We start from the raw sequence: 13,043 nt of genomic DNA, 5'->3' as shown, positions 1-13,043 counted from the left end.
GCATAGGTTCCAGGAATAGCAGGGGAGAGTTATTAGTAGAGTTTGCAGAACAGAACAATTTGCAGATAATGAATACCTTTTTCCACAAGCGTGATAATCGAAAATGGGCGTGAAGGAGCCCATTTTCCTAAGCCTAACCCTGGCATCATACAAGATGTGGACGTGCACCGCAAGGTGTGCTGCAGTGACCATAGGATGGTAAGAACTCGAATTAGCCTAGACTTGAGGAGGGAACGGAAGAAACTGGTACATAAGAAGCCAATCAATGAGTCAGCGGTAAGAGGGAAACCAGAGGAATTCCGGATCAAGCTACAGAACAGGTATTCGGCTTTAACTCAGGAAGAGGACCTTAGTGTTGAAGCAATGAACGACAATCTTATGGGCAACATTAAGGAGTGTGCAATAGAAGGTGGTGGGAATGTCGTTAGAGAGGATACCAGTAAGCTATCGGAGGAGACTGAAGATCTGATTAAAAACCGCCAGTGCATGAAAGCCTCTAACACTACAGCTAGAATAGAATTGGCAGAACTTTAGAGGTTAACCAACAAGCATAAGACAGCTGACATAAGAAGGTATAATATGGATAGAATTGAGCACACTCTCAGGAACGGAGGAAACCTAAAAGCAGTGAAGAAGTAACTCGGAATAGGCAAGAATCAGATGTATGTGTTAAGAGACAAAGCCGGCAATGTCATTACTAATATGGATAAGATAGTTCCCTCGCTAATTGAGCGGTCGCGAGAGGCAGCGCGTGGCTGACGTGTGGGCGTCAAGTGGCTGAGGAATTCTATAGAGAGTTATACAGTACCAGTGGCATCCACGACAACAATGGAAGAGGGAATAGTCTAGAGGAATTTGACATCCCACAAGTAACACCTGAAGAAGTAAAGAAAGCCTTGGGAGCTATGCAAAGGGGGAAGGCAGCTGGGGAGGATCAGGTAAGAGCAGATTTGTTGAAGGATGATGGGCAGATTGTTCTAGAAAAACTGGCCACCCTGTATACGCAATGCCGTATGACCTCGAGCGTACCGGAATCTTGGAAGAACGCCAACATAATCTTAATCCATAAGAAAGGGGATACCAAAGAATTGAAAAATTATAGACCGATCAGTTTACTGCCCGTTGCCTACAAAGTATTTACTAAGGTAATCGCAAATCGAATCAGGAACACTTTAGACTTCTGTCAAACAAAGGACCAGGCAGGATTTCGTAAAGGCTACTCAACAATAGACCATATTCACACTATCAATCAGGTGATAGAAAAATGTGCGGAATATAGCCAACCCTTATATATAGCTTTCATTGATTACAAGAAAGCATTTGATTCAGTCGAAACCTCAGCAGTCATTACAGAATCAGGGTGTAGACGAGCCTTATGTAAAAAATCTGAAAGATATCTATAGTGGCTCCACAGCGACCGTAGTCCTCCATAAAGAAAGTAACAAAATCCCAATGAAGAAGGGCGTAAGGCAGGGAGATATGATCTCTCCAATGCTATTCACAGCGTGTTCACAGGAGGTATTCAGAGACCTGGATTGGGAAGAACTGGGGATAAGAGTTCACGGAGAATGCCTTAGTAACTTGCGATTCACTGATGGTATTGCCTTACTTAGTAACTCAGGGGACCAATTACAACGCATGCTCAGTGACCTGGACAGGCAAAGCAGAAGAGTGGGTCTAAAAATTAATCAGCAGAAAACTAAAGTAATGTTTAACAGTCTCGGAAGAGAATAGCAGTTTACGATAGGTAGCGAGGCACTGGAAGTGGTAAGGGAATACATCTACTTAGGGCAGATAGTGACCGCGAATCCGGATCGTGAGACTGAAATAAGCAGAAGAATAAGAATGGGCTGGGGTGCGTTTGGCAGACATTCTCAGATCATGAACTGCGGGTTGCCATTATCCCTCAAGATAAAAGTGTATAACAGCTGTCTTACCAGTACTCACCCACGGGGCAGAAACCTGGAGGCTTACGAAAAGGGTTCTACTTAAATTGAGGACAACGCAACAAGCTATGGAAAGAAGAATGGTGGGTGTAACGTTAAGGGATAAGAAAAGAGCAGATTGGGTGAGGGAACAAACGCGAATTAATAACATCTTAGTTGAAATCAAGAAAAAGAAATGGGCATAAGCAGGGCATGTAATGAGGAGGAAAGATAACCGATGGTCATTAAGGGTTACGGACTGGATTCCAAGAGAAGGGAAGCGTAGCAGGGGGCGGTGAAAGTTAGGTGGACGGATGAGATTAAGAAGTTTGCAGGGACAACATGGTCACAATTAGCACATGACCGGGGTAGTTGGAGAAGTATGGGAGAGCCCTTTGCCCTGCAGTGGGTGTAGCCAGGTTGATGATGATGATGAATACAGAACATTTTCTAGTGCTAATTACTTACTACTCTGTATTCGCAATGCCTGCAGATGGCAGCACCACGAAGCGCTCAGAGTAGAAACGCCTCAAGGAGGAAGAGCAGACGACAATGCGGTATGGCCGCGTCGTCACATAGCTAGACCAGGCTGTGCCAACACCTGCCATGCAGGCATAGGCTTCTCTTTCCCTCTTCCATGCATGTAAGTCAAGAACTACAATAGTAAGCGCATGTCCTGCGTGTCCCAGTGCATAAGCCGAATCTTCCACATTGACATATGGCTTCTTCATTCCGGCAAAATCCACAGATAAAGAATGGGTAGTGAGGCTATGAATCAGCAAGGTTGTGGGCCCACTGATGAGGGGGTCATCATCATTATCAGCATCATATTTTATGTCCACTGCAGGACGAAGGCCTCTCCTCGCAATCTTCAATTACCCCTGTCCCGCGCCAACCGACTCCAACCAGCATCCGCAAATTTCCTAATTTCGTTGCACTACCTAATCTTCTGTCGTCCTCTACTGTGCTTCCCTTCTCTTGGGACCCATTCTGTCACCCTAATGGCCCAACGGTTATCTACTCTACGCATTACATGACCTGCCCAGCGCCATTCTTTTCTCTTTATGTCAATTAGCATGTCGTCTATACACGTTTGCTCTCTGATCCAAACCACTATCTTTCTGTCTGTTAAAGTTGTGCCTTCCGTCTCTTAAAGTTATGCCTAGCATTCTTCACTCCATCGTTCTTTGCGCAGTCCTTAACTTGTTCTCAAGTTTCTTTGTCAGTCTCCAAAGTTTCTGCCCCATATGTCAGCGCCGGTAAAATGCACCGATTGTATACTTTCTTTTTCAATGATAATGGTAAGCTTCCAGTCAGGAGCTCACGATGTCTGCAGTATGCTATCCAACCCGTTCTTTTTTTTTTTTTTTTCTGTGAATTTTCTTCTCATGGTCAGGGTTCCCTGTGATTAGTTGACCTAGGTAAACATACTCCATCACAGACTCTAGAGGCTGACTGGCGATCCTGGTCTTGTTCCCTTGCCCGGTTATTCATCGTTATTTTTGTTTTCAGCATATTAATCTTCAGCCCCACTCTTATACTTTCTCTGTTAAGGTTCTCAATCATTTATTGCAACTCGTCTGCAGCGTTGCTGAATGCAACAATGTCATCGGCAAACCAAAGGTGGCTGAGGTATTCGCTGTTGATCCGTACTCCTAAACCTTTCCAGTTTAATAGCATGAATATTCCTTCCAAGCACGCAGTGAATAGAATTGGAGAGATTGTGTCTCCTTGTCAGACTCCTTTCTTTATAAGTATCTTCCTACTTGTGTAGAATTAAGGTGGCTGTGGAATCTCTGTAGATATTTTCGAAGTTATTTACGTAAGCTGTCTGCACTCCTTGATCACGCAATGCCTCTATGACTGCTGGTATCTCTACTGAATCAAATGCCTTTTCGTAATCTATGAAAGCCATATAGAGAGGTTTATTGTACTCTGCGGATTTCTTGACAACCTGATTAATGACATGGATGTGATCCATTGTAGAGAATCCCTTCCTGAAGCCAGCCTGTTCCCTTGCTTGACTAAAGTCCAGTGTTGCCCTCATTTTATTGGAGATTATCTTGGTAAATATTTTGTATAATACTGGGAGTAATCTAATAGGCCTATAATTTTGCAGTTCTTAAATATCTCCCCTTTTGTAGATTAATATAATGTTTGCATTCTTCCAGTTTTCTGGGACCCTTGCAGTTGATAGACATTTCGTATAGAGAGCCGCCAGTTTTTCAAGCATTATGAATCCTCTATCATTGCTTAAATCGACTGTTATTCCATTTTCTCCCGCCGCTTTTCCCCGTTTCATGTCTTGCAAGGCCCTTCTCACCTCATCTCTAGTTATAAGAGGAGTATCTGTATCCTGTTCATTATCATTTCGAATGGAGTTCTGAGTCCTCTGGGTACTATACAGGTCAGTATAGAATTCTTCCGCTGCATTTATTATACCTACGAGATTGCTATTACCCTGCTTATCCTTCAGTGCATACATCTTGGTTTGTCCTATGCCAAGTTTCCTTCTCACTGATTTCAGGCTGTGTCCATTTTTTACGGCTTCCTCAGTCTTTCTGACATTATAATTTCGTATATCACTTATTCTCACCTTGTTGATCAGTTTTGACAGTTCCGCGAATTCTATCTTACCTCTTGAGTTGGACACTTTCATTCTTTGTTGTTTCTTTATTAGGTCCTTCGTTATTTGGGAGCTTGCCTACTGGTTGCCTTGGTGCCTTGCCTCCCACTTCAGTTGCTGCCTACGAAGCCAGCCTCATTACGGTTTCATTCATTACCTCTATGTCATCATCATCATCTCTGTTCTAAGGCTGCAAATTTGTTTGCAGGTACCAGCCTAAATTTATCTGCTTTTACCCTTAGTGCCTCTAAGTTGACCTGTTCCTTCTTGAGCAGTTTTACTCTTTCTCTCTTCAAATTGAGGTGAATCCTAGCCCTCACTAACCTATGATCACTGCACTTTACCCTACCTATCATTTCTACATCCTGCAGCACTATGCTGGGATCGGCAGAAAGTATGAAATCAATTTCATTCCTTGTTTCACCATTAGGGCTTTTCCAGGTGTACTTTCTGCTGCTACACTTCCTGAAGAAGGTGTTCATTATTCTCAGCTTATTCCTTTCTGCGAATTCTACCAGCACGTCTCCTCTAGCGTTTCTAGAATCGACGCGGTAGTAGCCAATTGCCTGTTCACCCGCCTGCTTTTTTTCCCACTTTTGCAATGAAGTCACCCATTACTACTGTATACCGAGTTTGCACTTTTTTCATCGCTAATTCAATATCTTCACAAGACTGATCTACTTCCTCATCGTCGTGACTGGATGTTGGAACGCAGGCCTGTGCTACCTTTAATCTATAGCTCTTATTAAGTTTGATTACGACTACTGCTACCCTCTCATTAATGCTGTAGAATTCTTTAATGTTAGAAAGTGGCAGTAGGCACTTCCTTTGAAGAGGTCCTGAACCCCCCCTTGGGCTTGGTTAAAAGACCCAGTCCACGTATAGCATACGCTGCTGTGAACATCTCAGCCAAATTTTGCAATAGTGAACAGCGCATGGAGCTCACAAGTGGAGTGTGAAGTCACCTTTTTCGCATGCAAACGATTAGCTTAGTAAATAATTTGTAGGCAACTGACAGTAAGCTGATCGGTCTATAATTTTTCAAGTCTTTGGCGTCCCCTTTCTTATGGATTAGGATTATGCGTTCTTCCAAGATTCCGGTACGCTCGAGGTCATGAGGCATTGTGTATACAGGGTGGCCATCCACCCATCCCACCATCCTTCAACAAATCTGCTGTAACCTGATCCTCCCCAGCTGCCTTCCCCCTTTGCATAGCTCCCAAGGCTTTCTTTACTTCTTCCGGCGTTACCTGTGGGATTTCAAATTCCTCTAGACTAGTCTCCCTTCCATTATCGTCGTGGGTGCCACTGGTACTGTATAAATCTCTATAGAACTCCTCAGCCCCTTGAACTATCTCATCCATATTAGTAATGATATTGCCGGCTTTGTCTCTTAACGCATACATCTGATTCTTGCCAATTCCTAGTTTCTTCTTCACTGCTTTTAGGCTTCCTCCGTTCCCGAGAGCATGTTCAATTCTATCCATATTATACTTCCTTATGTCAGCTGTCTTACGCTTGTTGATTAACTTCGAAAGTTCTGCCAGTTCTATTCTAGCTGTAGGGTTAGAGGCTTTCATAGGTTGGCGTTTCTTGATCAGATTCTTCGTCTCCTGCGATAGCTTACTGGTATCCTGTCTAACAGAGTTATCACCGACTTCTATTGCACACTCCTTAATGATGCCCACAAGATTGTCGTTCATTGCTTCAACACTAAGGCCCTCTTCCTGAGTTAAAGCCGATAGTGTATTGATAGTGCTTCAATATGCGCACTTTGGATGTGGCTACTATCCGTCAGTCAAGCTGGTACAGGGCAAAGCTGGTTAGCACCACGCAGCACAGCCAGACTGGAGCATGTGAGCACGAGTGTGCATGCCAGGCCTGTCATGCACAAAGCAAACGCTGCACATACGCACTACAGTTGTATGCCGCTGCTGTGTGCCACACAGCGTAGATACCACAGCTGCCGCGACGAGCCCACTCGGTGAGTGCACTACGGCTCGCTGAGGACAACTGTGTTTGCCACGTCATAGGCACCAAAATTTGAAATCGTGACATCTACGTGAGCATCCAAAATCAAATTTGAACTGCGCACCACAGTGGCATTCAGTAGGTGGAGCGTTGTGGTCACGCCCCACTTTGCTGTGCAAGGCACTGAAGGAACGGAAGTGCCGTGAAGGCAATCAAAGGCGATCTTTGATTGGCAATAACTCCACTTCTGCTGAACATTGAAGTACTTTTTGCTGCAAAGTATTTGTGAAATAGTCTAGTTTAACTTGAAATGCTTTTCTCAACTTCAATAAAAAGTGGTTTAGGACCCCTTCAAGAATAAAAAAGCGCGAACTGGACAGAGAATATAAAAAGACACACACACACCTTGGGCTGTGTCAACATTTTCATAAGTTTTATTTTTAATTATTTTATTTATTGTTGGCACACCGGTTGTATGATTTTTGTCAGTCATATTAAGCAAATGAAATTTTTGTGGCATGCTTTGTGGCTTTTATGTGTTACCGTACGATCAATGCATTGTAACTTGTGCGGCATATAAAATGTTGCATAAATTAGGTTGAAAATCTTTTTTGCTTTCCTAGTAACCTTGCAAGAAGTCGAAGCAATATGTCAAAACATGAAACAATATGTGTTCCAATACAGTGTTTTCTAATTAATATTATTCGCATTGCACGTCAGAGTGGAAGTGTGTAAAAATGAAATATGTGAAAGATTGATTCTTCAGATAATGAAGATTACTATGAACAATGGCAAATGATTTTCCTCAGTTGCGTAAAGTGGAACATATTTAAGTGTATGAAGGACTGCTTATGCTTAAAAAAATCCGAGGACACCTAAGTTCTTCTTATGAGCTGTGAATGCGAAAGCATTATTGTCCTATTGAATGCCGCTGAGCATTCCTTCAAGTGATGGAATTCCTCGTGGCCAAGCGAACGCATTGAGACAGTTGGCCCATTTTGATTTCACCTTACCGACGCACAGTTAGAATGCAGGCAAGAGCTTGTGCAGGCAAGGAACGCATGGATAACACAGGCTTCCGAGAGAGGGGCTGGCATGGCATCGCGGCAATTCCCTCTCCCCTCATGCAATTCCACGGAAGAAGTTGCCTCCTTTCACCAGCTCTGCTCTATCGTGGCCCAAGCCAGCAAGCGTGAGCAAACGTTATGAGCACATGAGGCACACTCGTGACGTGGCATCACAGCCTTTGGGAAGTTTCGCTGCTACAGACGCCACTGGCTTTTTCACTCAATGGGCCATTTGATGCTTTCACATAAAAACGCCACAAATAGCCGAGATGTAAAATGGTATTACTTGTCCCACATTACAGCAGACAGCATTCTTTATTATTTTTTTTTTCAGTGACAATGCATCAGGTAGGGCATGGGCATTTCTGCCCTACCCCCTTAAAACTTTCCCGTGGCACCGTCATGTACACCAATGATAAAAGCTATATAATGCTGCAGGAGATGTGTTAGCAGGTATTTATTTTGTACTTATTCACCTTAAATTAGCTACTATATACCTCAGCTCTGCTTTTATATGGCTCATAATGTCAAGTAATGAAAGCCGCATGGCACTGCAAAGTTGTCACAACGTGCTATACAACATGCTTGCATGCCCTCTGCCTCGCTCACGATGCTGCTCTGGGTAGTCACTTTGTTTTACCATGCGTGCCACCTATAGGTTGCGGGAATTGCGAATATCGAGTGACCATTTCACTTGTTGGGTTCATGTAGTCTGACATTACGGTTGATGCTACGAGTAGTCTGAAGTTATGATACCATGGACAGCAGACATGTGAAGACGTTTCAAACTGATTACCGGTACAGAAAGGTGATTTGAAGCAAAAGTTATTCAAGTGGACACCAAGTTTAATTACTGGAGAGCAAGTATCTTAAGTTCAAATTATACATCGCTTAATTTTGCAAACCTGACTTCACTTTTATGCTTTGCAAGTGCATACATGGCTACACTCATTGGCATAGCCAGGGGGCCTGAAATTTTCTGATGAATTCCACTTCCCTTCCCTCCCTTTCCCACGGAACAGAAAGTTTCAGGAGACGGGCTGAGAAAGAGTGACATGGATGAAAGAGAAAGTTTGAATGTGAAAGCAAGTTGAGGGCTAGTGACAGTCAGAAGGAGGGGGAGGGTTGCCATGGGGGCGATCCCCTCTCCCATGCTCATGGACAACATGTCTGCCATCGCTCCAAGAATAAATAGGCGAAAGGTGCACCCGTGTCAGCCAGCGTCTGACTGAAAAAAAAAAGAAAACTACATTTGTGCTTGCTGGAAGAAAGAAATAATTTTCCTGTTTGCATTGGTGATGGCTGACATATGAACAATGGCTAGAAAGGGGAATGTCTCAACGAAAAGGAAACAGAAATGGAGAAAGCACACAGTGGGGAGAAAAAGTACAGAGGGTCTTTTTGCAGTAACTACAGTATTTACAATAGTGAACATTAGGGCAATTTACTCGGACATTTTGCCTGCCATGCGGGCAATACGCCATTTAGTGGGCATGAATAGGGCAAGTAGACAATTAAGAGAGCCCATTTGAAGAGGCGAAAGCAGGCGGGCTATTGTACCTAGCAAGATTAGAGAAATTCTTTTGGGCCTTAAGTTTCATTCACGGCTAGTGTCAAGGCCTTTTCGAAGTGAACACACAAGATCATCCACGGCGCTGCTCCTTCCAGGTCCGTGTGCCTATGACAGGCCTCTAACGATTAGGGGAGCAGAGAGAGAGAGAGAAAAACTTTATCGAAAGGAAAATCTACAAGAATGCAAAAAGCTGCGTGAAGCAACCACACATTTCTCTTTGTTGAAAGAATGATGACTGTCAGTCTCTGGAGAACGACCAGCCCTTGCTTTGTGCCTGCCACCAGTTGTGCACATAAAGTGTGCCACTGATGAGATCCTCCGTGGATAAGAAATGTGCAGCCTGGCCTTGCTGCTTGCAAGCATATTTGAGGCATGGACAGAGAGGAGACAAAAACATTTTTTTTTCAGCTGTGGAACCCCCTCCCCGGAATACAATGTTTAGGACCGCTATGTTTAGAACTACACTAATTGCGACAAATGGGCGCAAGCAATGCGCTGCTTTCAGAGAGGAAAGTAGGAGACAGCTGCTGCCTGTAGCAGGCATAAGATTTCGGCCCCACCTAAGGTGCGCCTCTACCTCATTCTGGATTGTGTTAACTATATGTCAGGGGCTGCCATGCCGTTCAACAAACCGGTGAATGTTGAAGAGTGCAACAGTGACAGACTGAAAAAAATTTTTAAGGAAGGTATTGAGCAGGGTGATGGATATGAAAGGAAGTGGGGGGGAAACGATGCATATAAAAGGCGTCAAGAATGAAAATCATAGGGAGAGCGCCTCGTCACTGCCCAATCCCTCGACACCACACAGCCATGGCCAGTCGCCTAGGTAAGGTTCACCTACCCCGTCGTAACACATGCTGCTTGCTGCTGAAAGCCCACCCTAACAACACAACTCGGCAGTCTTCAGAACAGCCAGGTGTCAGGAGAAACAACACTTTCAAATCTCTCAGAGCTCCTGGCCCTTACATTTTACTGCAAACTATGGATACCGTAATTTCAACAAAAGCTTCTAAGAAAGCAGCCCTGCTTCGGACTGCCTGCCTCATTGATTCCCGAGTGATTAAATAATGATATGAGTCGCATGAAGAGGACTACAATACTAGGATTGCATGTTCCCCCCAAACATCTCTTTAAACAAAGTCGGATAGCAAGTCACTGAAAGTGAAACTTCCATCAAATTATATTATCGAAGTTTTAATGCAAAGGTTCGTTCCTGTATTTTAAATGTAGAAGAATATAGCATGCCCACGATGCTGGAAGCGCATTTGAGTAATAGGTGACTTGCAAAATAGTGCCCATCCTCTTCCGTATGCAGTCGTAGCCGAACCACTCACTAGAAGAGACCTGGTTGGAAAACAATGCTTATCTCTACTGTTAACTGAACTGCAACGTCTCTTCCTTTCTTTTCAGCGCCTTTCTTTCTCCTTACCTTTCTGTTTCAAGCAATTAAAGGAAACGCCAGTCCTTTTTCCGTTCAAAAAAAATGCACAAACAACGGATTTTTATAGGCCCGTCGCAAAAATCCAAGTTTACTGTCTTATCCAGCTGTTTAGGGTTTTATTTATTTCATGCATAATGCCAATCCCAATGGGGACTCTAGCTCTTCTCAACAGACTCTATTTCTCCCGTTAAGTGTGATCTCTCAAGGGGAGGAGCGCAAGCTCAATGGCATTAGAATTTCTGGGAAAATTTGCAGTCCTCATGGCTCCTGACCCTGCACCCAGCCGCCGAAAGCAACTGTATTGTTGCGATACAAGCACTTTTACCATCATCGAAACCTAGAAGATCGAGTAGTGGGGTTTGGAGAGGTAAAGGCAAAACTGTTAAATGGCAAGAATACACTGTTCTGCAAGTCTAAACAAGAATATTGCAGTTCAAAAATGCATCTCTCATGCATGCATAGAATAAATCTACAAAGGGTGGGCCACGATGGGTTACATTGCTAACTAAGGGGTTGTAAAAGCTGCTGTTTATATAGATGCTTGGAAAAACAAACAGCATAAAAATGGGGCTAAACAAGAACACACAAGACAGTGTGGTGTTCGTTTTTCCAAGTCATGTGCCAACGTCGTCAGTGTACATTATATAAATGCATCAATTTGTAAATGAAATGTTAGTCTTGCTTTAATATCATCATTTTTAAAAATCGCATAAGCATGATGCATAATTTGATGCAAAGTGGCTGCACACAAGGAAACACTTGCCTTTGCGTGGCGTACAACATCCCTCTCTCTTGTACACACATACACACTCTCTCTCTCTCTCTCTCTAACGCCACTGGCTACACTCTAACATTTCCTTCAACATCAATGCCCATAATTTGTTGCTTTTGACTTCATCCATTAGCCTCTGCACATGTCCTAGCAAAGCCTTGATGCCACTGCTCGACTTCATAAAAAGAGAGGAACACGACCTTCACAATGGTGATAGCAATTTCATGCTAAGCCTTTTCCTTGCACAGCGTATGCGCTTACAAAACGGTGGTCCCAAGCACATATTTCTTATCTGAGGCGCCACCATCCCACCTAAAACTACAAATTTATTTATTACTGCTCAGATGTGGCTCAAACTTTGCTGGCGCCTTCCTGAATAGTTGAGGAAACCAAAACGTGTTTGGCAGAAAGTTGCAATTTCTGCACGTGTCCCCCTTAGCTCCATACTGCATGAATGTTTATTTTCTTGTGAAAAAATCTATACAGGCATTTGTTTATGCCAGATATGGCTAACCAACCCCCCTTTTCCTAAAGAAACACTTGGTTGCTATTTTACGAGCTAAATTGTTACGCATCAATATAACACGCCATCAGTTACATATATTTTGTGACTATGCAAAAAGACATCTAAATTGAGAAAACTTGCAACAAATACTAGAACGATTGAAAAAAACTTGACACAATGCTTTAAGAAATGGAGTGCATTTCTCACAGCTCCATCACATACAAGCTTCACTAAAATTTGATGACGTCGTACTTGATTGACTAATTGAGCTTCAATATCAAGATCGGATCATTTATTCACCTTGGCTTTATGTTAATTTTTCCTTTGCATAGTCTTTAGAAGATTGACGCAAGCCAAAAGAAGACCTTGCCCTTCTTCCGAGCTCTTCGTTGCTGCTTCTATTAGCAGTGCCACTTGGAATGTGGCAGGCCCCACGCCATCTTCACCATAAACACTACTGGCATTTGTTTTCTTACTTATTCTGTACCAATAAAAGTATAGCCTATACAAACATATTTTGACACCAAATTCATTCTTTTGCAAGGAAGAAAATCTCTACTCTCTTCCGTAAAACTATCCATAAATGCATGCTGTACATATATGATGCAATTAATGCTTGCCTTATAGAACCATGCAAATGTATTTCTTGATCAAGACATCACAGCAAGCTAATAAACAGTAAGTGAACACGGTGATATTTTCTGTGCACTGATTTCAAGCATATAAATTGTGAAAATAACCAATTTACAAACTGTTTCTATGTTGTGCAATGAGCCACTGGCTTACGTTTTTTAAAGGAAAAATAACTCAAAATTATTTCCAGTGCCGAAGTTGCTATGCATTTTATTGCTAGAGAGGACACAGACTCTAGGTGAATATATGCAATTTTCTTTCTTTCCAATGCTTTTATGCCAGAACAAGTTATTCTGTGTATATCATATGATTAGGGTTGTTCGTTTTTGGGTTTTATATGTCTTTTTTATCGGGGGGGGGGGGGGGGGAGGGGGGGGAATTGGGTGCTATTTTTCAAACTGATAGTTGGGGAGAAATTCGCTTTTTTTGTGAAACCATTTCAAAATACGGGTCTTTTCGGGTTAAATCTACAGATGTACTAAGTAATACACTCAGTTTATTTTATCAGAAAGTATCACAGGCTCCTAAAC

General features: G+C 42.9%; 1 protein-coding gene across 13 annotated transcripts in view; it reads right to left on the bottom strand.

Moving 5' to 3' along the window:
- Positions 1–13,043, bottom strand: part of LOC126546000 (uncharacterized) — a 196,213-nt gene that overhangs the window by 118,966 nt on the left and 64,204 nt on the right. The window contains exon 7 of one of the 13 annotated variants that reach the window (XR_008608568.1): positions 6,047–10,940. The exons of the other annotated variants lie outside the window; for them this stretch is intronic. The gene's annotated coding sequence lies outside the window, so the exon portion shown is untranslated. Of the gene's footprint in view, positions 1–6,046; positions 10,941–13,043 lie in introns of those variants that run through there. 13 annotated transcript variants of the gene reach the window in all.

The sequence above is a fragment of the Dermacentor andersoni genome, chromosome 1, assembly GCF_023375885.2.
Source record: "Dermacentor andersoni chromosome 1, qqDerAnde1_hic_scaffold, whole genome shotgun sequence".
Taxonomy (NCBI): Eukaryota; Metazoa; Arthropoda; class Arachnida; order Ixodida; family Ixodidae; genus Dermacentor; species Dermacentor andersoni.
Note: the sequence above shows the minus strand (reverse complement) of the source record. Positions and strands in the feature narration are given on the sequence as shown.